Genomic DNA, 16889 nt, shown 5'->3' with positions numbered 1-16889 from the left:
ACCATATCATACAAAACATGCGTTAACCACTCAAGCCCTATGCCAATTATATGAAGATAAGGTTGTAAATAAGTAAAGTGTTCATTTAAGAATGACCAAACTAATAATTTGGTATCAACCAAGTTTTGTTTGTAAATGAGAACATTATAAAATAAAAAAATATCACACTGTAGCCTAACTGCCCCTTGCATGCAAGATAAGATACTGTCAAGAACCGAAACAAGTTAAGAATATAAATAAAGATGCAAGTTTTTGAGAATGCAGCTTTCTGTTCCATTTTTAAGAGACCATACTTATGCAAAGGCTACCTAACATCCTCGACCACATCCTCTCTCTGGTGGAACTGAGAGAGACACACACACACACACACACACACACACACACACACACACACACACACACACACACACACACACACACACACACACACACACACACACAGGACATGTGATGTGAAGAGGTGCCTCCCTGTTTTAACGTCTTTTTAAGAGATTGCTCTTTGTCACACCACTTACAGTCCCTTCATTCTGAGCTACAGGTGTACAGTACATGTTGTGCTTTTCTGAAAAAACTTACCTTTTGTTTTCACTTTAAAATTGATCAATTAAGTGACGGTAAAATCATATACAAGAGAAGAGACATACTGAAGAAAGAACAAACAGAGAGACGGACGTTTTGGATAGAAACTTCTGACAAGAGTGAGTAGAAAGAAAAAAGCAATAATAATATTATTATTATTGCTTTTTTCTAAATAAATAATAATTGTGATAATAATAATAACTGCATTATCATTATCACAATTACAATTATTATTATTATTATTATTATTATTATTATTACCCTTATTATTATTATTAGTAGTAGTAGTAGTTGTTCGGATCTTCAAATTCTTAGCCCTCCGAATAGGCTGACAGGAATCACACGTCTTTGTTACAACTCGTGTTTTGTCTTTTGTAGTTTTATTTTTAACATCCACAGTACATAGTACTAGACACACAGGTCATAAACCTGGGAATATAGAAAGAAATAAACAGCATTACCATATATTCATGGAATATATGATGCACAAATAAACAGCAAGTAATATAACACAGTCTAACACAGTAGGACCGAAATTAGAACAATGACTACATTACCCATGAGGCATTCTGAACGTACAACGCGTCCCCCTCTACCATTAAGTTAGTGTCCAAGTTACACAATACACAAAATACACCAACATAACACTCCTCAATGCACTAATTGGGCAGCACTGATACTTTTAACCACAATAATGTTCATAAAGTTTGTAGATGAGACGTTTACATTATTGGTTCAGTCACGGTGACGATGTTAGCATTAACGTTAGCCGCATGCTAGCGCCAAACGTCCGTTAGCATCACGCTAACGGCTCATAACAAGCTGGTTTGTCCAATAATCATTTATCCCAACCAACGCCAACTCAGCAATGGATGCAAACATACACATACATGCCTAAGACATCACTATCAGGTCGCATTATGAACCAGCAGTTTAACAGAATACAAGTAGCAGGCCACGCTAGCAGCTAACAACATACCAACTGGCTGTGTGATCCTGACGCAGTAGAATAGGAATGAACGTCTCCACCATTGTAAAGACTACTAGTAGCATCTGCGCATGCGCATGCTCAAGAATTACCAAACTCACGTAACCATAACATTACTGTTACAATTATTTTAAAGACATAGAAAATGTATGAACGTAAATACCATATCAATGAAAAGTAAACATATTAAATGTAAACATATGAAATATACATGAAATGTAAATATAATGTAAATATATTAAATGTATTTTTTAGTCAAATTATTTAGACACATTAATACTTTTACAATACTTTCACCAATACTTTTAACTTTGTGACCTAAAAGTCTTGACACCTCCCACTTAACCGACTGATCATTTCCAAGGAGGTTACATAAACACAACTGTCACTCAGTGAGCATTTCAAACTTAAAGTCCAACCTTTGTAGGCATTACAAAAATAAAGTGCTTTTCAAACGAAAGTCTCTTTCACAGTTTTAAAGCGGAACATCATGCGTGCAAAACTAACTCAGGAGGTAGGTCCCACCACCAGTCCTCCTACTGAGTGTAGGTGTGCCCTTGAAACCACTCAGTTGCCTCCCAGGGTTACCCGCTAACTAAACAAAGTTCACTTAAGAGTCACAGAGTCTTTTGGGTACCCATGGTGAGGACTTTTCTCACCTCCTGTTGATCTTCAACTGGAATCAGAACGACCAGCCGCCGCACATCTCTGCGAAGGACGATGGTCGTAGGCAGGGTAGAGTCCTTCCCCAGGGCTCTGGATACAAGAGGGGCAGGAAGGCCGATGCAGGTTGTGACGTCCGCGTCGCGGACCACCCCCTTCTCGTCTGGATACGTGATGACGATTCGGCCGAGCCGGAACTGTCCTCTAAGGGCGTTCTGGTCTGCGATCCAGACCACGTCTCCAACCTTGACACTTCTCTCTGCTCGGTGCCACTTGTGTCGGATGAACAAGTTCGGGCCCGCCAGCTCGCTCCACTTCGACCAGAACTTGTCCACTCCAGTCTGGACAGCTCTCAGCCTGCGCCAAGGATGAGTTTCCACGTCGATTCCGTGCATGTCTCCTCCTTGTCCGGTGCGCCCCAGGATAAGGGAGTTAGGAGTCAGGTACTCCACTGAGTCCTCTTGCTCCTGCGCCTTGGCGTCGATGGGTCGCTCGTTGGTCAAGTTGGCTGCCGAGTAGAGCAGGGTCTGGAACTCCCCCCAGGTGTAGCAGCCGGTGGTTCCGCCGAGGCTGTTGAGTGCTCTTTTGATGAGTTTAACAGCTGCCTCTGCTGCTCCGTTCCTGTGGGGCGAGTCCGCAGGATGGAAGTCCCACTGCCACTCAGTGCCATTTCTAGCGGCAGTGTTCTCAACTGATGCCTTCTGCACACAGGCCAGGTGCCTGTGCAGCTCTTTCAGAGCAGGTTTGGCGCCCACGAAGTTTGTGCCTCTGTCTGACCATAACTTCCTGGGATGCCCCCTTAAAGCAGTGAATCGGGAGTAGGCCTGAAGAAAGCTCTCGGAAGACTGGTCGTCGATGAGGTCAGCGTGGACGGCCCTGGAAGCCATGCAGCAATACACGACTCCCCAGACCTTTTTCTTGGTTCTTTTCTTCACGGCGTCCCTCACCTCGAAGGGGCCGAAAAGGTCTAGTGTTGTATATTCAAATGGGTTTGCTCTGCTGGTACGCTCCAGAGGTAGATTGCTCATCACTTGCCGGCATAGTCTGGCTCTTTGCTTCTTGCAAGAGACGCACTCATTGACCACCTTCTTGACAGTCCTCCGACCTTGTACCACCCAGGCCTTTCTTCTTGTGCGCAGCAGCGTGGCCGCAACGCCTTCATGATTTGCCTCGTGAGCTTCTCTAGCGAGCAAGGTTCCCAGCCATGACTGGAAAGGTATTAACGGTACAGCTGTTCCGTCTTCGTTCCAAGATTGGACTCTACCGCCGCAGAGCAAGAGTCCTGTGTTGTGATCTTTGGTCACAACTAGACGATTCAGGGTTGTGTCCTGAAAGTCCACGCCGTCTTGAGCCGCTAGGGCAAGGTCTTGGAAGGCCACAGTTCTCTCTTCTGGAGACAGCTTAGAGCCTCTTGCCTCCCACTTTGCTGACTCCGAGGCTTGGTATTTTGCATTCAGCCAGGAGTCCGCAGCTCGTCGAACCCAGGCGACAGTTCCACATAGTTTTGACAAGCTACTGAACCGTTCGGGCTCGACAAGGCTCACGAGAGCCACGCCCCAGGGTCTCCTCTTCTGCCTTTCTGCTGTTGGAGTTTGACCTTGGTCTTTCGGCGATGGCTTCAGTGTAGAGTCTCTCAAGTCTGCACCGACGTCAGTGTTGCTGGGGCCTGAGAGCTTTTGTGACTGAGCCCTGGTGACCACAGCTGAGAATGCCTTTCTCTGCAGCCTTTTGACGTCATCAGCAACGGTAGTCACAATTTCGCTGGCCATCTTCACAGGCCACTCAGCTTCAGGCAACCTCAGGAACTCTGGGCCTCGTTGCCACTCTGACTCATCATCGAGCTCTTCGGGAGTTGCTCCCCTTGTGAGGATGTCTGATATGTTGAGGTAGCCGTCAACCCACCTCCAATCTTCCACTGGTCCAGCCATTTGTATCTCTCCGATGCGGTTGGCAAAGAAGGTTTGGTAGCCGTAACTATCCTTCTGGATCGCTCCTAGAATTGTTTGGCTATCCACGAAGTGGATCCAGTGTGCGACTTCGATGCGGCAGTGCTTCTCGAAGTACTTCTTCAGACGGATTGCAAAGACAGCGCCACATAACTCTGCCTTAATCACGTCCCCTTTCTGGTCGAGAGGAGTGAGTTTAGCTTTTGACTCAACCAACCTTACGACGACCCCGTCTTGCGTCTCCCAACGGAGGTAGAGCACGGCGCCGTAGGAAGCCTCACTCCCATCTGAGAACGTTACTCCAACTGGACGGCCGATGGCTCCTGGAGGTGTGAGGCTTCTCTCGAACCTGATCTGGCCGAGTCTCACATACTCCTCGAAGAGTCTTATGGACGCCTCCCGGAGTTTTGGCGAGAGAGGGTCATCCCAAGTGTCTTTAGTTGGATTTCCTAGTCCCGCTTCTTGGTAGGACTCTCTCACAAGCATTACCCCTTTCTGCTTTACGGGCGTGGCAAGCCCAATGGGGTCGTAGAACCCAGCGACCTGACTTAGCAGTATGCGACGGGTCAAGGGGTTTGGAGTGTTACTTCTGACTTCCTCTTCGCGTAGATCAAGTCCCGTCCTCATCTTGCCTCGCTTCTTCGAGAAATTGATGGACGTCATCACGCGAAGCTTGTCAGTCTCTGGTTCATAGCCGACTCCCAGTGCTTTATTTTCTTCGTCCAGCATCTGGTTGGGTAACACCAGAGTCTTGGGCGCAGAAACGGTTGTTGTACTGTTACTGGAGTCAGCCGCAGTCCCAGACCTCCCACTTTGGCCTGTCAAGACCCACGGTTTAAGGGAGAAGCCTCCAGCCTTCAAGATCTTTCCGACTCCTTCAGTGATCTTCTCCAGAGTCTTGAGGTCGTCGTGGGACGTCAATATGTCATCGACGTAGCTGTCTTCTACCAGAACCCGGCGCTCTTCCACCATGGATGCAAACTGGGGCAGATTTGCCGTTTCTCTCATGGCGACCTGGGCGATACAACCTGCAGGTTTATCTCCGATGTTGACCCTGACGACGACGAAGACTTCAATTTCATCCTCCGGATTGTTTCTCCAGAGGAATCGATGGAGTTGTACTTCTTCGTCCTTTAGCCAAACAGAGTTATACATCTTCTTAACATCGCCTAGGGCGGCGCACAATCCAGTCCTGAATCTCAGAAGGACTCCTCTGATCAGATTGAGGACATCTGGACCCTTGTGCAGGAGGTCATTCAAACTCACCCCCTGGAACTCTTGGCTACTGTTCCAAACGATTCTCACAGGGGTAGAGGATGAGTGAGGGTTTGGTGCGACGAGATGACTTATGTACCACTTCGGTCCCTTCCAGCTGTCGAGTTCCTCTTTTGTGAGTTTAGCGGCAGCTCCCCTTGAGACCATATCGTGGATTTGCTCTCTGTACGCAGCCTTCCACACCGGCTCCCTCTCGAGACGTTTCTCCGTGTTCCGGAAGGTCGCCTCCACTGCACGTCGGTTGTCTGGCAGCGTCGCGGGGTCTCCTCTCCATGGATAAGCCGCGTCCCAGTGAGGGGATTCGCTGTGTTTGTCAGCTAGCACGTAGGTGAGGCATTTTTTAATCTTTTCAAGATCTCTTTCCTCTCCTAGGGTCATCTCTTTGCCTCCAGGCGGACATCTACCGCACTTGCAGCCTCCACATTGAGGATCACAAGCCGCGCCGACGCTGTCCCACTTGAACCATTCGATGACTTCTTTGTTGGTAGCCGCAGTACTCCGAAGGATTGGTGCTCCGTCTTCCTCCTGGGCTTCGCTAGGTCTAGCAGGACCCACAAGGATCTCTCTGTACGCCTTCGAAGCTGTTCTCATCGACCTTGCGAAGTGAGTGTCAGACCTATGCACTGCTAGGTCCACAACCTCAAAGAGGTCAGGATGAGTTCCACCGACTGTCTTCCCCAGGGGTCCATCCCAGAGGACGAGGTCTCCTTCCACTTTGGTTGGCTGTGGGACCAGGCGACCTTCCCTGTGACTGATCAGCAGGTCGATCTTCTCGGGGCGGACTAAGTCCTCAGCTGCGACGTCTGGGAAGAACTTTTGCAGTTGCTGCGGCGTGACTGCCTGGTTCACCTTAGCGATGCTTTCCAAGCCATAACAGAGGAGTTTGTGCTCCGTCACTGTGCCTTTGGGAGTTCTTACTCTTAACCTTAGGGTGTACCTTTTGGTAGCAACTGTCTTCTCCATCCCTCCAACTCCTTGGACAATTAACTTGATGTTCTCGCCTTTAAGCTTGAGACGCTCAGCGGCTTCCATCGAGATGTAATTGGTATCTGAAGCGAGGTCAATCAGAGTGCCGATTAGCTGGCCTGAGTTTGTCGTTACCTCTAGTAGCATCATTACAACTGGGTACTCTTTAGGCTCACGGCTGGTGCTGGTGCACACTGTTGTTGAGATTTTGTTTGAGAAGGCTTCCTTGAACTCAGCTTTCAACTCAGGGGAGAGCTTGGCAAGGAGCTCCTCTTGTTTGTCAGTCAGTCCAATCCTCCTTTTATCCACTTTTGCATTGCTCTGCTCTCCGGTCTTCTGCTCACCACTCTTCTTTTCCTTTTTCTTAGTTGGTGGCATCGGGCAGAGCAGGTAATTGTGGTCTGAGGACCCTCCTTTCTGACAGTCTTCTTTTGAGCATAGGAACTTTTGGGTGCAACTGCCGTCTTCACCATGAAGGCGCAAGCACTTGAAGCATGCTCCTGATTTCTTCAGCTGAGCCTTCTTGCCTGACAGGTTGAGCTTCTTGAAGACTTTGCAGGCAAACAGTTTCCCCGCATGCTCTTCATCCCCACACGCGATGCATGAGCTTGGTTGAGAGCCCTTTTGGGTGTTTCCCGAAGTGGCTTTAGTGAATGCCCTCTTTTCTTTGCTCTTGTCGTTGGTTCGCTCAGGATAGTCCGCTGGGCTAGGCTGCAACTGATCCAACTCCTCGAGAATGTCTTCTTGCCTTTTCAGGTACTGCAGTAGGCAATCGAAGTGATTGCGTGGTGAAAAGCCGCTTAAAGGGTCTTTCTTGTGAGTTAGCCACTTTTCTTTCAGGGAGTCCGGCAGCTTACTCTCAATTGACTGCGCCACTACTCGGTTTTTTACAGCATCCTCCTCCCCCAGGACTTGGAGATCACGCAGAGCTCTCTCCACAGCCTGAATCAGTTCGATTGTCTTTCTGGGTTGGTTTCCCTTAACGGGGGGAAGTCCGTGCACTTCTTTCGAGATAAGCAGCACTATCTTCGGCTTGTTACCGTACTTGTTATCCAGGAGTCTGAACACGTCGTTAGCGGATCCGCAGCTGGACAGCACAAGGTCCCTTTTGACTTTCTCGTCTAGGCTGCCTAGAAGATGGAACTTTTTCACATTTTCCAACCCATGTGGGTTTCCCAGCTGCTGCAGGTCCTCCCATTCAGCTTTCCAACGATAATAGTCTCTCATGTTGCCGGAAAACATGGGCAGGCGTGCTCGTTCTAGAGTAATTTGGGGCTTGAAGTTGTAAGCACCGGGGTACGTGCCGGAACCACTTTGCAGAGTGCTGTGGGTGCCGTGTGGTGTGCTCACTGCATTCTGATGTGCGCCAAAGCTGAGATTGGACGCCATGCTGGGCATGCTAGGCTGGACGCCACCTACAGGGGTTTGAGTGACTTGGGGGAATAACGGGTCAGGGAGAGTGGCAGGCATCGCTGCTAGCTCACTGGTTAGCTCTTTGTTTAGGTTTTCTTCTACCGCAACACCTGGCTTCACCTGTTCTCGCAGCTCCTCTTCGTCGTCGGACTGGTGCCAGCCTCGCCAAGCCCATTTATCCCACAGTGTCTCATGTCGCTTCCTCAACTTCCTGGTACGGTCCCTTGACTCCGTTACTTTGGGTCTAGGAATCACGTCTATCCAGTCAAGCACTGCTTTGTTGAGCTCGCCGACGTCTCGTTCCAGGTTTCTATTCACCAGTTCGCGTTCCCTCTTAGTCAACTGCTGGTGGTCGGTTGCCTCGGCTTGGTCCAATGCTGACTCAGCCTCTATGGCGAGGGTGTTAATTGCCTCTTCAGCAAACCTGGCCCAGAAGTTCTTTAGGACGATGTGTTCGGTTTCATCAAACTTACGGTCGCACTCCGACGTTTTCTCGTCTACTTGCTCCGCCTTCTTTGTGGCCTCTTCATTGTCCACTTCTCGTAGGGCCATGCCGTATTCAAACCCAGCATCTCTGACTCTAGTATGCTCCATTTTGAGGTTCCTCCACTCAACTCTCAGTTCGCTTTCTCCCAGCGCGTTAGCCCTGGAGATGAGATGGTTGGCTCTTTTGGTGAAAGCGGTCTGGGCTGCCGAACGCCTCTGCTTTAGCTTCTCCAGCTCCTCCTCTGTTGTTGTCATCTTGCTTTTATGTTGCGTTGACCGAAATATATATAATCTGTAATGCCAACTGGGCTCAATAGTCCTGTTGTCAGACTTTGTTTCCTCTTCTTGGCTTTAATTATTTTATCTTCGGTTAGCAGGTTAGCAGATGAACAAGCAGCAGTATGGATGGGTTGTTAGCTCAGTCAGATGGGTTAGAACAGTCTCTTTTAATTATTTATATTGACTTTAGACTTTTGTCCTTTCTTCAAGGTCATCCGGCGTCCTCTTCTTTCAGAAAGCCGGGCCTTGGTTTATGACTGTTCGGATCTTCAAATTCTTAGCCCTCCGAATAGGCTGACAGGAATCACACGTCTTTGTTACAACTCGTGTTTTGTCTTTTGTAGTTTTATTTTTAACATCCACAGTACATAGTACTAGACACACAGGTCATAAACCTGGGAATATAGAAAGAAATAAACAGCATTACCATATATTCATGGAATATATGATGCACAAATAAACAGCAAGTAATATAACACAGTCTAACACAGTAGGACCGAAATTAGAACAATGACTACATTACCCATGAGGCATTCTGAACGTACAACGCGTCCCCCTCTACCATTAAGTTAGTGTCCAAGTTACACAATACACAAAATACACCAACATAACACTCCTCAATGCACTAATTGGGCAGCACTGATACTTTTAACCACAATAATGTTCATAAAGTTTGTAGATGAGACGTTTACATTATTGGTTCAGTCACGGTGACGATGTTAGCATTAACGTTAGCCGCATGCTAGCGCCAAACGTCCGTTAGCATCACGCTAACGGCTCATAACAAGCTGGTTTGTCCAATAATCATTTATCCCAACCAACGCCAACTCAGCAATGGATGCAAACATACACATACATGCCTAAGACATCACTATCAGGTCGCATTATGAACCAGCAGTTTAACAGAATACAAGTAGCAGGCCACGCTAGCAGCTAACAACATACCAACTGGCTGTGTGATCCTGACGCAGTAGAATAGGAATGAACGTCTCCACCATTGTAAAGACTACTAGTAGCATCTGCGCATGCGCATGCTCAAGAATTACCAAACTCACGTAACCATAACATTACTGTTACAATTATTTTAAAGACATAGAAAATGTATGAACGTAAATACCATATCAATGAAAAGTAAACATATTAAATGTAAACATATGAAATATACATGAAATGTAAATATAATGTAAATATATTAAATGTATTTTTTAGTCAAATTATTTAGACACATTAATACTTTTACAATACTTTCACCAATACTTTTAACTTTGTGACCTAAAAGTCTTGACAGTAGTAGTAGTAGTAGTAGTAGTAGTAGTAGTACTACAAATGTTGTACAATAGACAATCATGGACATGGGACTCAATGTTCAAAAATATGACAACATACAGACCAATTATTGTCGAGTCCAAGGACTTTTTTTAAATCCTCAGACAGGGGCGATCCACATATTTAGCCTTGACACAACACACTGCACTTTAACCAAGCCTGTGTTAGAGTGTGGGCCACGCATCGACGCACACACACACACACGCACGCACGCACGCACGCACGCACGCACGCACACACACACACACACACACACACACACACACACACACACACACACACACACACACACACACACACACACACACCCTGCAGTGGTTTCTGTTGGGACGTTACCAACAAAGAAAAATAATTATCATTCCGATTGTTATGATAAGTGTTAAGTTGAGGCAGTGTGTGTCACTGGGTGACTCAGGGTGAGAGACACACAACTCATTCCAGAGACGTGTCAGTGAGCTGCTCCTTGTTGTAGTGTTATAACCTAGATTAGAACATCATCAGTCTTCAACAGTCTTTATTCTCTGTTTCTAGGATCTGTAGGATTTCAACAGTGAAGCAGGTGAGACATGTTTTGTCTTTTAGTGACATGTAGACGGAAAGTGTGACTTAAATGTCTTTATTTGATGTTAATGCCTGCATTTATTCAGAGGTCAGCATCTGACATATAAGTCTGACATATCTTATAATGTAATTTTACAAATGAAAACTGAAAAGTGACTGTGAAATTGTTAAGTCTTGTCATTTCTTTATTAGTCACAATTCGCAATTCAGTGTGCTTTACGCAAAACATTAAGCAAAAAGAAACTTGTTACAAAGTTAAACATCGATCTCCTTAATAGGAAACAACACAAAAAATAGGAGTTGTTGATTGTAGTAGTCAACATGACAACAGACACATTGTTAAATTTGCAGAAGATTCTGTGATTGTCAGTCTTCTGAGTGACAGTGAGGTTAGTCATGGCCCAGTTGTAGATGACTTTGTTTCTTGTTGAGAAGATGCATTATAATAATAATAATACATTTTATTTATATCGCACTTTACATTCTCACGAATCTCAGAGTGCTACAGATTAAAAGCAGAGCATAAAAGCAGCATAGGCAACAAAACAATTTCAATAAACCACGCTAAACTAAAAGGGCCAACATTTAGAATTTAAAACTCATACGAAAAACAATCAAAGTCCATGAAAATTTTTAAAAATGCTTTTTTTAAAAGGTAGGTTTTCAGTCCATTTTTAAAAGCATCAGTGGACTGTGGCGCTCTCAGGTGGTCTGGGCGGGCATTCCACAGACATGGGGCTGTGTGGCAGAAGGCCCGGTTGCCCATGGTGCAGAGGTTGGTGTCAGGCACAACAAGAAGGTTGGTGTTGTTGGAGCGGAGGCTTCGGGTGGCAGGTTTTGGGGTGAGGAGTTCTTTGAGGTAGGGGGGGGCGTTGCCGTAAATGCACTGATGGGTGAGAAGGGAAATCTTGTATTCCTACAACTTAATGTCACAAAGACTAAAGACATGTGTATTGATTTTAGACGATCTCCACCAGCTCCTCAGAGTAGTGTCATAGACGGCCAGACAGTGGATTTGGTAACCACTTATAAATATCTTGCCTCCATTATTGACAAGTCTGAAATTTGATTTCAATACTGAAATGGTGTTTAAGAAAGGTCAACAGCGCCTCTTCTGTTTAAGGAAGCTAGCCAAATTTCAGGTGGATAAGTCGCTGATGATTTTGTTGTACAGACCTTTCATGTCTGTTGAAAGCTCTGTCTGTTATTTCCTTTGCTGCCATTTGTTGGTATGGAAACCTTGGCGTTAGACAGAGAAATACCCTTAACAGGGTTGTGAGGGGGGCTAGCAAGATTGTGGGGGTACAATTCAGCTGTCTGCGTGACGTTTCTTCCAGTTAAGGGGGAGTTTTTCGTTGCCACTGTCGCAACATTGCTTGCTCAGGGTGGGACTGTCGGGTCTCTGCTCTACATGTAAAGTGTCTTGAGACAACTTGTTGTGATTTGACACTTTAATAAAATTGAATTGAAATTGAATTGAGTCATATATATGACCAGTATGTGCTTAAGAAAGCATCATATATTAGAGCGGACAACTCTCATCCCCTAAATCCTGAATATGAATGATTGCCTTCCGGCCAAAGGTTAAAGCCCCCCTTTTTAAAACCCCTGCAGCTAAAAACAATAGGTACAAATTCTCATTTGTATCTACTTCCATTCGTGCCATCAATAATGGAAGCAGGAGGAGGTAGCTATTAGTAGCTATTATAATCCGGATCTTGTGATCATGTTGAACAAAAAATGTATACATCACGCAGCTTAGATCTTTCTATTAAATTGGAGGGCAGACCTGTGCGATCTTGGTGATGTAAAAAACATATCTGTAGTGTAAAAAATGCGGCCACAGTGACTATATGAAAACACGGGGCATTTCTACTGTGTCCTCTCTCCCCACTAACAAAACCCATTGCAAATGCATTGGGTGCTTAAAGTTAAATATTTAAAAAACTACAAATTATTTCAAAATAAAAAATACAAGTACACGTGTCCACAGTAAGCTGGATTTTTTTTTACAGTTTGAATGGAGTTTCTAAGAGAAAGTATGAAGGAGTAGTTAGGTGCCAAACTTTTGTGGAGAATAAAGAAATAATGTAGAACATCAATAGTGTGCTCGCTGCTGCTGCAGCGAGCACACTATTAAAGTGCTGAAGTATAAGTAATCACTTAAAAAATTGTCAAAAATGTTTGGGGGGCACGGTGGCGCATAGAGGCAGCCGTCCGTTTACCTCGTCTGGTCCTATTTGGGCCAATCGCGGAGCTCCCCCGCGTCCACATGTAGCCAATAAAAATCCACCCGATCCACTTGTTGCCAATGAAATCTCTTCCCCCCCGTCGATTTGTTTCCAATCAAAACGCTCCCGTCACCCGTCCATTTGCTGCCAATAAATTAGCTACCCTCCTGTCCATTCTGCTAACCAGCGCTGCCCAGGGAAACAAGGACGAGGAATTTTATTGGCTCACTATTGGATACATCGTAACATCGCTTCTTTAAGGGGACTGTAAGGGTCCATTTGGTTCCATTTTTACGGGTGGTTGCGTCGTTGTGTTTACATGTGTGGTGGAATAACGGCCGTTACGAGTGAAACGCTCAAAAGTTTCACTCGTCCTCTGTCTCCGTTGACAATTTTAATAATCCAAATGATAATAATCTGTTTAGGAAACTCTTAAAAACTCCCTGCGAATGAATGACTAGTGTCGCCTAGCGTGACATACAATGTGCGCTGTCTTCTCAGTCTATCGTTGCCGAAAATGGCAGATCTACAAGCTCACTACGTGGTGCGAACAGACGCGGTGTGAGCTTGGAGACCGGCCATGTTTGGTGCGTGACACTGTTGTACGATGAAGTATAAATTGCGCTTTTAAAGTGACAGTACACACATTAACCAGTTAACAGTTTCTTCAATATTATTTTCCAAAAGTAAAAAGGTCACTTGCCTTCTGTCTGTTAGAAAAGTACTGTATTTGAAGACCCTAGTAAAATGTAGTGCAATTGATATATTTTGGCTAAAACAAAGACAAAAGAATAGAAAAAAGAAATATGCCTTTTTTGTTTATAAAGAGCTGAAGAGACATGGAGATTTTATAGTAATTATTACAGTAGACATACTATTCATAATATAAAGCCATTTAACACTTATCACTTATCACTAATACTTAATGATAGGCAAACATATGTTTTACTTTCATCTTCATTTAATTTTAGATGGTGGTCAGCCACAAACACAGTCACAACTGGCCAATAAAAAAAAGATACCGGTTCTCTTCAGAATGTGTCCTCTCACGTCTTTCCACAAATTAATAGAAAAAGATCAATAGTGGGCTCGATAAAAGCTCGGCTCAATAAGCAGGATCGATAAGGTGCTCATTATCAATAAAAAATAACAAGCTCCATCCCTAGTAATGAACATCAACAAATCCAAACTGCGCTTACAGTTGACACATGGACATCTAAATGACATTATGAAAGTTACTACTGCTCAACCTGGTCCCTGATGTTGACATGTTAGTTAAAGCAAAGAGATGTCAGGTACATCCTTTTTTTGTAAAAAAAAAAAAAAAAAAAAAGGATGTTGTTTTAACCGGAGCTTTTACTGTTGGGTTATTTTTTTCTATTCTAAAACCGCAAAAAAAAGCATTGAGTGTCATTATTTTGATTCATTGACATTTTCTGAATTTTCGTTATTGTTCAATAAAAAAGACTGAGCTGAGTTCATTGTCTGAGTTGCATTGCTGAAAGTAGGCCTAAAAAAAAAGAATTTTGTGTACTGTAGCTATTTACTGAAAATATTTATAATTTTTTTATAATCCATCCATCCATCTTCAACCGCTTATCCGGAGCCGGGTCGCGGGGGCAACAGATCCCGAGGCGTTCCCAGGCCAGTGTGGAGATGTAATCCCCCCATCTGGTTCTTGGTCTGCACCGGGGTCTCCTTCCAGTGGGACGTGCAATTGATTAATTCATAATTAGTTTATATATAATATTCATAATAACATTGTGATATACTGTAGTTATAGCAGTGACTGAGACAACAGACTGAAAAACAATGATGTATAACTGAATGTGCATGAGCGCGCATGAGTGTCTCTGTGTCTGCGTGCCCAGTCTGCCCACCTCAAGTCATTTTGACCAATGCGGCCCAGACCCCAAAATGAGTTCGACAAGCATGAGTATACACTGTATACCAGGGGTATTCAACTAGATTAGGCAGGGGGCCACAACTGTAAAATAATTTGGAGTTGGGGGCCACACAGTGCGCGCACGCGCGCTAAATTTTTCGGGTCTAATTCGGTCTAATTCGGGTCTAATTCGGTTCTATTTGACCAATATAAATCAACCTTTTTTCGGGTCTAATTCGGTTCTATTTAAGGTTCTAAGTTAAGTTCCAATGAAAGATGGCCTTTCAAGAACTAATGAAGGTTAAATAATTTGTATTGTTTTATCTTTGATAACATAAAAACGAACATATATTTACATAAATAATAATTATGAAAAAAAATGTTTTTTTTATTTTTATTTTTTGGAATATGGCCAGGGGCCACAAGGAAGCTCCTCGCGGGCCGCACATGGCCCGCGAGGAGCCAGTTGAATATCTATGCTGTATACTTATAAAGTACTTGGATGAATCACTGGGGAGAAGCACAAAAAGACGGGCTTGTTGTAGCCTCGCGTGGCCAGACAATATCACACGACACACTGCGTGGATATTAGTCTGGTCCCTATCAACGATAGATTTTTTTCCAAGGGGCGGTTACAAAAAGATCCAAACGGACTCTATTGGTTAGACCTAAACCAATCAGAGCAGTGCTTCCTTGTACGAACGAATCAGAGCAGTGCTTCCTTGTACGTCATTGCTCCAAATAAGGTGATAAGCCCGCCCATACTGGGGCCTGATTGGTCCCGCACAACCTTTGCGGGAGAGAAATAAATTCTCTATGGAGGGGGCCAGACCTAATCTGCCGAGGGCTAAAGTGCATGCAATTTTGCAAAGGCAGATTCGTCTGGAACCAGGCTAGGCCTGTTGCATCTTTTTTCTTTTCCAGTGCCTCCTTAGGCAGGACAATGTTATCAAGCAGGTTATCAGTAATAGCGGAGTAACAGTCAATATCCTCACTGGTTAATGTATGAGCAGTCTACCCTCCCTGAGTTAATACCAGTATCAATGTTGATGGTGAAGAGATTGACATTCATATTCATTACCATAGGCATATGATCTGAAATGGCCAGCCCATAACACACCTCTATGTTGTCTATACAGGCATGAGCATCAGCAGTACTTATACAATGGTCAAGCCATGACGTTGTGTGCCACGCATCACTAATACAAGTACAAGTATTGTTAGGCAACATAGATTTACTAGAAAGGATTATGTTTGAATCTTTACAAAACTGGAACAGGTGCTTAGAAAACATAGCATTGCTATCTGATATATCAGCACTTTATTCTGTCTCTGTAGGATCTTTAGGAGCTGCTCCTTGATGAAGTTGTAGAACCCAGATCATCATCATCTTCATAGTCTTCATTCTCTGTCTCTCCACATTAACATCTACTAGAGGATTTCAAAAGTGAAGCAGGTGAGACACGTTTGTGTTTTAGAGACATTTATTTATACACATATGGAGGGGATAGCGCATATTAATGAACACCACACATACACTGCCGTGTAAATACACCAGCTTTTGCAAGAATGCTAATTTCCATCAGTACTTGTCCCCATACAGAAAACAATCAACATATAAAAGAGCACATATATATTGATATAAACATTATATCAATATTATTTAAAGGGTACAAACAGAAGATAAAAAACAGTAAAAAAAAAAGGCCTAGTTCTAACCTAAAATAAAAGACATTCAAGAAAACAAAAAAAACTAAATTTTAGCCATTTTAAAAATGTTCACATGTTTGATTGTCCATGATCCATCCTATTAGTCGGACCTTAAAAGATGGACTCTCTCTTATGTTAGTGGGCAGATTGTTCTAAATTGAGCTTCCTTGAACTGAAAAGGAATTTTGCACAGAGGCTGGGCCTCACAATCCCCTCTGGTGATTATGATATAATATAATAATAATATAATAACTGGTGACAGCCCTTGTACTGATGCCTGTGTCGATCTTCCGTTTTATAAATTCCTCCATAGGAGGCGGGGCATAAACCATGTAAAGTTTTATGCACGACTCATGCCTGTTTAGAGAGCTTCCAGTTATCAAAAGTAAAACAAAAATCACACCCAGTGTGAGTAAGCGGTACTCTGTTTGATGAGTGTGTGCTGTCATTCAGTTGGTACAAATCTATTTGATGTGTGGGCGCTGGCATTCAGACTGGTATTGAGGCGGTACTAAAAGAGTATTTGTACTTTTTTTTATCGACTTTTAAGTATTTTACTAATTTTAACCATGTTTAAGTAT

General features: G+C 44.1%; 1 protein-coding gene across 1 annotated transcript in view; it reads left to right on the top strand.

Moving 5' to 3' along the window:
- Positions 1–631: 631 nt before the first annotated feature.
- LOC311058492 (GTPase IMAP family member 7-like) overlaps positions 632–16889 on the top strand; it is a gene marked incomplete at its 3' end in the record, with an annotated part of 92748 nt that continues 76490 nt past the window's right edge. Inside the window, exon 1 of the mRNA XM_084075955.1 lies at positions 632–698. The remainder of the gene's footprint in view (positions 699–16889) is intronic.

Source organism: Gymnoscopelus microlampas (assembly GCF_963454915.1).
Source record: "Gymnoscopelus microlampas genome assembly, chromosome: 13".
Taxonomy (NCBI): Eukaryota; Metazoa; Chordata; class Actinopteri; order Myctophiformes; family Myctophidae; genus Gymnoscopelus; species Gymnoscopelus microlampas.
Note: the sequence above shows the minus strand (reverse complement) of the source record. Positions and strands in the feature narration are given on the sequence as shown.